Source organism: Solea solea, chromosome 12 (assembly GCF_958295425.1).
Source record: "Solea solea chromosome 12, fSolSol10.1, whole genome shotgun sequence".
In the NCBI taxonomy this organism is placed as follows: Eukaryota; Metazoa; Chordata; class Actinopteri; order Pleuronectiformes; family Soleidae; genus Solea; species Solea solea.
The window spans coordinates 15,701,843-15,710,434 of NC_081145.1; the positions used below are offsets into that span (position 1 = coordinate 15,701,843).

The 8,592-nt window shown below is 41.6% G+C and overlaps 1 protein-coding gene and 1 long non-coding RNA gene across 5 annotated transcripts in view; one reads left to right on the forward strand and one right to left on the reverse strand.

Moving 5' to 3' along the window:
- The window catches only part of shisal1b (shisa like 1b), a 29,633-nt gene extending 23,378 nt beyond the window's left edge, over positions 1-6,255 (reverse strand). The window contains exon 1 of one of the 3 annotated variants that reach the window (XM_058645875.1): positions 6,070-6,251. The gene's annotated coding sequence lies outside the window, so the exon portion shown is untranslated. Of the gene's footprint in view, positions 1-6,024 lie in introns of all 3 variants that reach the window. The other 2 variants (XM_058645873.1, XM_058645874.1) reach the window with 2 other exon arrangements.
- Positions 1-6,786, forward strand: part of LOC131470209 (uncharacterized) — a 35,873-nt gene extending 29,087 nt beyond the window's left edge. The window contains exon 3 of one of the 2 annotated variants that reach the window (XR_009241872.1): positions 6,142-6,786. This is a non-coding gene — a long non-coding RNA (uncharacterized LOC131470209). Of the gene's footprint in view, positions 1-3,433; positions 4,379-6,141 lie in introns of those variants that run through there. The other variant, XR_009241871.1, reaches the window with a different exon arrangement.
- Positions 6,787-8,592: the final 1,806 nt, after the last annotated feature.

Sequence of the window (8,592 nt, forward strand, 5' to 3'; positions counted from 1 at the left end):
CAATGTCAATTACGTTACATTTCAGAGCCCGAGAGCACAGATTTTTATGTATTTTGTCATAATTATTAAAGTAGCTGCCAATTATTTTTCTGTTCAACGATTTGAATAACCTTTGCAGATATTAAACCGTGAATGATCTAAAATTAGCTAAAATCAATGAGACAAAAAGAAATGAGAGATGTTCTATTTCATTCAGAATAATTCAATGATCGTTAACTGTAAAACACAAAATAGATAAGATCCCTTATAAGTCCCACAGTGTCGCAGCAGCAAAGACAGTAACGGCAATAAATAATAAACCTGCATTTCCACATCTATGAATGTTACATGTAACCTGTGGTCTACTGAGAGCAGTGCTTGTTGTACAGTCTAACAGCAGCGATACCACTCCTTCTGACATTTAGGACGTTCAGTTTGTCACTGACAGTGCTGCCCAGTGCTGTGATGATGTCCTGCAGGGGGGATGGGTGAGGTTGTCCATCATAGATAATAGTTGGCTATCATCCTCCTCTCTCGCACCACCTCCACTGGGTCAAGAGGGCATCTCAGGACTGAGATGGCTTTTTTTTCTTTCTTTTTTTTTAAATCAGTCTGTTCAGCCTCCTCTTGTCTGCTGTTCAGATGCCCCAGCAGAACACTCCAAAAAAAGATGGCTGATGCCACTACACAGTCATAATGACTCATAGTGAGTCCACAGTCCTGCATCTGTTCTCTGTACCCCTTGTTGTCATCATCTGTGATGAGGCTGACTGTTGCAGTCAGAGTCATCAGATAGATTCAACAGGTGTCAGGAGGAGGAGGAGCGGAATGAGAAATCCGCAGTGTTCACACAATCCCGGGTCCTCACATACCGGGGGACGATTGGTCAACTAACCCACAACCCAGGATGTGAGGTGGACATGCTCTCCAGCTTTCTCCAGTTTGTCCTTCAGAAGTGCTGGCTGTATGGGGTTGAAAGGACTGGAAAGTCATAAAAACATGATCCCCACAGTGCTTCTCCAGATCAGAAAGATCTCTGTCCTATATTCAAAAATAATTTCAGGTCATTAGCCCACCTCTGATCTCATATAGCCTGGGAATCTAACTCTTTTGGCGCTTTTTCATTACACACTTCCAGCACTACTCGCCTCTACTCAACTTTACTTAGCTTGGCATCAGGCACGTTGTTTTTCCAGATACCAGGTACTAAAAAGCACCAGGTACCAGGGACTATCCCTAATGGAAAAGCATGGAAGGAGTCTGGAGATTTAGGCATCTACAGACTCCGGACTACTATTCTGCTGCAGCTGATCATCTTTCTCCTCTAGCTGTCCTTCCCCTCCCTGATCTTTCACATCAGCTCAATCCTTGTTTCCTGACATAAACACTTTTAAGGAGTCCAGGGTTTGTTGTTAGAGAAACACTGTACTGTCCTGGTGGGTGCAATGTTCTCTACTCAAAAGCCAGCCCTTCTGAAAGAAATGTGGCTGAAAACGTGTGTAACAGAAACCTTTGGTTGTAAAAATAATAGTACTTCTATGCTCAAAAAGCTGACAAAATGCTCAACTCGCATCACACAATGTGTCATCTTCAGACAGAAAAGGCTTTCTGTGTCACCTAAAAGATTGTAAAGTGATGCTCACTAAAGTGAGCATCCTGGAACTCTCATCCAGAGGTTGCACGCCCACATGTTCTTTCAGTCCTTTCACTTGCCACTCCTTGTTGACACTGTAGATGCATTTAAGCTTTTACCTCGACATGCTCCTCAAGTCTGGTGATAAAAACCTTTCTTGTATATTGCAAGGCTGAGTCAAAGTGACAGAGGCTCCACTGCACCTCAGGCTCTCTGATCAACAGCCAGTGTCAGACATCAGAATTTGACCCTTCGTCCACTCCCACTGCATTTTTAGCTGTCGCTCAGTCTGCTCTCCTCTTCAGTAAGGGAGGTCACTCAATTATATGTGGAAAAAGCTGCTATTAACAACCGCAAATTTGAGTTTCAAGTATTTTCTCCCTTTCTATCTTTATTTTATCTGAATCCCATTTTTCTTTTTACTCTGAAATACATTTAAATGAGTTCTTACGTCTTTGGCAGTGGAGCTCTGTGCAGTACTCACTGTACCGTGTGGGCTTTTTGCTTGTCTGTCGAAACACGAGGAATAAAACCTGATGCCTCCAAAGAGCAGGATTTTCTTATTGTTGTTTGTCAGATTATCATAGATGGAATCAAAAGCTGTGTCTCTGCAGGCAAAGTGGCTAATTTGTGACAAATATAACTTGCATAAGTTGTTTTGATCTCTGTGGCTTGTTGGAAAAAAAAAAAAAAACTCTGCCCATGTGCATCTCTCTTTCTACTGCAAGACAAATCAGTTTAACAGTCTGTTGGTGTGACCGAAAATGAGTTTTTATCTGATGGCACACGTTGGGCCTATAAGGCGCACACATCTCTACAATACTAAAAAAAAAGCCTCAAAGAAGAATGAATCAATGTAATTTGTCTTCCCTTTTTTGTTGACCAGAGATTCACATATATACTGAGCAAACAACACATTAATATTCAAAACAGCTACTGGCTGAACCTGTGTCTGAATGTTAAGCGCTTGTTACTCTCATTTCAGTTGCTTCACACAAGGAGGCAATGTGTTTCCTGAAGACACTGAAAACACCTTACAAAGACACAGCTCAAAGCAATGGAAATACACATGTTTGAGGAGGAGGGTGAACATAAACGCACCGAGACTTAGTGACATTTAGACACAATGAAAACATCAAAATGGGTTGTTTTCTCAGCTTTAAGTGAGCAAAGATTAAAAAGTGCAGCCGTGTTTTTTTTTTTTTTATGACTCTTCTGGCTTTTGCCGTCAGAATTGTTACAGTTATGCCCAGTGGAGTTGGGATGCATGAAGTTACCAGGAGTGAGCCACTGTTATTAGTGCTGACAGTATAATGGGTATAAAGTATAAAGTGCAGGATTTCTGCCTCTGGCATCTGATGTTTACAAAACTGAGGTACTAATGAGGCAACATGAATGGAGAACAGAGGTTGTGACTGATGAGGGATCAGTCTGCTTAGAAGGTAAAATAACATTCTTTGTTATGTTCAGATGTGCAGGCCATGGTACGCCATGGTACGCCATGGTGCACTTAGGGCTTTTCGGTGGATGTTTGAATTGCAATTGATCCCTGTTTTCAAATACTGCTGAAGAAATATAATCCAAAGAGCGTGCAGTGCTATAATTAGGACCTTTCATACTTTTTATTCTGTATCCTGGAGATTAGGTCATATGAGGATTTTGCTCAATGAATTATTTTCTGAATTCTGGCCAAAGTAGTTCACCAGTGGCTGTCTGGGGTAACTATGAGGGGAATCTCTGGTAAACTCAGACTGTTACTGAAAGAAAATTCTAGTATTCACATCATGGTAACATCATCGATCCGTCATCTATCCTGTGCAGGTCACATGGGAAGCTGGAGCCGATCCCAGCTGACTTCAGATGAGAGGCAACATCCATGGTGGAGAGGTCACAGTCCATCAATGGACCAACATACAGATACAAACAACTGTACATGCACGCATTTACAACTATGGTCAATATAACATAAATGAACCAAACCACAGTCTACAGTACCTCAAGAAAACCCGCAACATGTGTGTTTTTGTCCATGTGTGTGTTTGTACATTTAATTTCTCTATGCAATTTCTATATGTATATATAGATTTAAGTGGGTGGGAAGTTAATTGAGTTTAAATTAATAGCAGATATTGGTAAATCCATTGTGGGGCTGTGTTGTTATAACAAAGCAAATGTAAATCAGTAGAATGGTATCTATTTAGTATTCTGTTTAGCATAGTTCACAGTTTACTGTATTATTTAAAGCAAATGTATAAATACACGGATATACTGTATATGGCAACCAAAAGGTTACACTTTGAGTCAAATCTGTCTTGTGTTCCTGTGTGATAAATTGGGGACACACTTCAGTCTCACCATGGCCAAAGATAGACTCTGAAAACACAGTTTCTGTTTGTTCCCACTCGTAAATATAGCTTACTCAGTCTGCACTCTAATTCGTGAAGACATATGGCTGGATTCGTGATGGCAGTTAAACAGAAAATGCTGTGCGGTTTCGTTCAGACTGTGATGCGGCCACGGGACGACGATGAACAGACAGCGTTGTATTATTTTCAGCTATGTTCCTTTTGACTTTAATGTTCAAGATTCAGGCACCTACACACTTTCCCTGCCAAAGGACTGTCCACATCTGCTGCCGCCAGCGACTCTGCAGTTTGAACACCAGTTTGATCATCTGCTCTGAATTGAAAGGCTGCTCATTCAAAAAGTTTCACCTTGAGTGCCTGTGCCAAGCCGCTGGTCACGATGCCTCTCCCTGCTCCGCCTCTCCTGGTATGAGTGTGTGTGTGTGATGGGCTCGCTATATGTGCATGCATGTGTGCACCTGGAGGGAATGTGTCAGTGCATGCTGTCTGCACCAATTAATGAGGGCACCAAGCAAACGTTAACTCCCTCTCAATGTCAACGATTCCTCTTAGTCAGGAAAAGTCAGTGAGCCACCGATGGACTGTCCATAACTGTCCCTGCGAGGCACTGCTGTCTCTGTGTGTGCATGTCTCAGACAAGGTGACACAGGAAACAGCCCTCTGCTGATGACTGATGGTTCCTGACCTCACTTATATTCATCCGCTCAAGTAGAGGTGCTTGTCACGCCATGACAAAAAACACGTAAAAGTCCAGACTAAACACAAGGTGAGGATGCACACTGCACTATGTTTCTGAAAGATTCTTTTTTTTTTTTTTGTAAATGTTCACTTAAGCAGTTCTTGTGTAAACACATCCTGCTGCACAGAAATCAAAACATCATTGTCACTGAAATAAATGAACAGTGAGGCTGAGGCTCATGACAGCTCTCGTCTTTTTGTGTCATAACACACACAGTCCAGAATAATAACCCTTCTATGCCTCCACCTGTGTTTACACTCCAAACAGAGGCCACTGTTGCCAGGAGCAAGAGGCCAACCTCAGCGTCTCCAGGCACACGTATCTTATCCGTGTTAAAAATGAGTACAAAATGTCTTTGTGACAAATTGAGAGAAGAATTGATTGGTTTCAAGGGGAACTGCGGTCACGTACGACAATTAAATACAGCCTGAGCAAAGGCACAGTCCTTAAGGTGCTTGGTGGTAGTTCAATATTATATTCCAATATTACATCGTTTCAATATTTTTCGTGCTTTTCCCTTGTGTGGCTGGATTCAAGTGTGAATAAGTTACTGTACTCAAATGATTAAAGGACGGTGCTCCTCTAAGAGTATAACAACCTCCAATTCACATCAGAGAGACTGGATGCACCCACCATGGCAAAGAAAAAAGACTTCCTGTGCACACACACTTACACATGCACATTTGAGAAATGGTCACTGCCGTTCAATAGCCAAAAAAAAAACACATCACAGCTGCTGCCCTTGGGCAAGTTTTCACAGGCACACAGGTGAGAAGAGAGGTTTTCACACAGGAACAGGCTTTTGTGTGAATAAACAAAGGGAATCTCCTTTCTCTACTGCTCCTCTCTCCCCTGAATACCATCATGTGTCACCATACGTCTCCCACATGCCTGTTTCCAAGTTACCAGCAGTGCTGGCTGCCAATCTTGCTTAATTGCCTCCTGTGTAAAGTGACGGCTGCGGAGCGGAGAGGAGAGCGAGCTGTCCTCGCCTTTTTCTGGAGCTCACTCGCTGCTGCCTTGCCAAAAGAGAGACTCCACCTGGGTATCATACAGTTTTATTACAAAGTATATTAACCCACAGTAAAACTGACCAAACCAGCAGCCTGGAGACTGACTATTATATGAATGAAATATATCTGAAATAAAACTGAGATTTTAGTGTACCACTGTAAGAAAATTGGTCTCTGAAGACATTTAATTCCAGTCCTCACAAGGACTGAATAGGAAATGAATTGTCAGAGATGACAAAAGTAAAGAACAGCAGGTCAAACAATAACATTTGTTTTGGCCATTTCCTCACTAACCTTTTTACTTGAGCCCAAAGAAAAAGAAAAGATCTTCTCACTCACTCCTTCGCGGATTATTCACCACCCTGTTGCTCCTTGTTCTCTCTTCCTTTGTTTTGTCTTCCTCACCAATAGATCCTCCTCATCCTCAGGACCAGGGATGGAATTAACAGCTCGTGAGGGAAGCCAGGCGGAAGAGAAAGAAAAGACACAGGAGAAGAAAAGAAACACAGTCTCCTTGCCCCTAAGTCCTCTTTGGCAGTGTATCCCCATCTGTCTAAGCACAGCAACTGAGAGTGAGTGAGACAGAGAGAGAAAAAGAGAGAGAGAGAGATGAAACGACACAGAGTAAGAGGGCGAGTGAGAGAGGGAGGGGGAGAGAGAGAGCGTGTGTGTGTGTATGTGTGTGAGGGTGATCCTCTATACTGTATGAGTTCCTGTTTATCTCTCTGTCTGTCTCCTCTGCATGCATTCCTTCCCGACAGAAGCCACGAGGTCAGCTGTTTTTCACAGTAACAACATTTGGTTTCCTCTGAAGGGAAAATACTTCCTGTTAGTTTGCCACTCAACTGCCCTCATGAGTGAAACCACACAGGCTTTTATGCCTTTATGTATTTTTTATCTTAATTTATTGAATCCTCTCTCTCTCTTTCTCTCTCTCACCCAGCATCGCTCTCCACAGATTTAATTTTAGATGTGCACTGTACAGCTATATGAACAAACCAAAGTGATGTCATCCCCATATTGTGAATACCAATGCAGATTCCATGCATTAAGAGAAGGAAGGAAATAAATGCAACATTAACTGATTAGCTTCATGGAAATAAATTATTTACTCATTAAAACAATCATTTGTGCAGCATGCCATGCTTGTGCAACCATGTTTTTGCTCTCTGATCTGCAACAGTGCATTAGCCAAGACATTGCCAGACACATACATTATAAAATAGTATTTGGAAGTAGATGCTTTATGTTTTTATGATGCAACATGCTACTTGCCAGTTGCCTTTTTTTTGCAGTTCTAGTTATTTAAACATTATAAAAATATAAAAATAGTTCTTGCAGGTTTGCACTCAAATCTCATAGATGAAATAGTTAATAATCTTATAATTTAACAAAATCAATCAACTGATCATGACATGACTTGAAGGTGATATTTTGTTTTGACTGTGTTGTACAGGACAAGTAGTGCATGAAGATTTGCTAAAGGGCACTACAGGAACGACAGACTCTACAGGAACTGCAGGGACTGTGTGACCTCATGTCTGGTAGTGTATATGAAGTGATAATGTATCACAATTAAATTAAATTAAAAGAAACAAAATCTTTTCAGTTGTAAAATTATACTGATGAAAAATGTTTGGAAACCTGGCTTCACTTCAAGCAAATACATCACCGATTTTGAAACAAGTGCAAAATTCTAACAGGTGACTTCGTCTTGAAAGTGTCAGCGCAGCCTGTGTGTACAGAGCAAGATGAAACTGTGACACTCTGCCTTTCCTCTCCGCTCTGTTGATTCCTGATGTGCCATGGAAGCCAGAGAGCCTCAGTGTCCCCTGAGTGCGGTGCATACATGGGTCAATATGCACAAGGGGCAGTAGATCAATCAGGTTGCACACATCAGTGAGAAGTGCTGTAAAGGCCAAACTGACAGCTTTCTCAATTATGCTGATAAACTGTCAAATGTCCTGAGTCTCTCTCTCTCTCACACACACACACACACAAACAGCAGGAAATGTGACAGAATGTCACACCACTTGCAAAGTGATGATATGGACATATGGTCACGTCATCTTGATGCTGAAAGTTTGCCCGCTTCCCGGGTGAATACAGGGGGTTTTCTGCTGTCTTGGTTGGCAGGTGATGCTACAGGACACATGGTCACATGCAGTAGGAGGAAGAAGCACTGATGAGGCCTGTTTTGTGTCAGGCTGACATGGAGGCCATGTCACCGATGTATTATAAGAACCGGATTGAGCACATCCCATTTGGCGCTGTTCATTATGATGTTTATTTGACATCATCCAACTTATAGGTAATAAGAGTTTCATTGTCCACAAACGTTGCTGTCACAGAACGCAGGGATTTTATACATCATTGTCCAAGAAAATAATACCAAATCATTTTTTGTGATCATTTAAAAAAAAAAAAAAAAAAAAAAATTGTTTTTTCATTGCATATGGCCTTTAGGAAGGTTTTACATAAATGAAACTCCATGGATTAAAAATTTAGAATACAAAGATCTATAGATGCCTGTGTCCTTGTCTCAATGTGTCCTGTTAACAGTTTTACAGGCGTCTCTTTTACTATTGTGATCAATGGGAAAATTGATTTTTGGGCCGCAATAGTCATTTTTTGTTGCAGTACCACGAGTGGCCACTGAAAAAGGTTTGCTTCAAGCCAAAAGAGTAGGTGCTCAATCCATTTATTATAATACATCCATGGGCCATGGAGGTTGAGTGAAAACTGTGGATTGTATAATGTTCAGCCAGGAGGAATATAATGCATCAATCAAGTGGGTGCTTCTGTTTGTGGAGAGTGTTGGAGGAAATTACTGTTTGGAAATGCCCGGGTTTTTTTATGGGC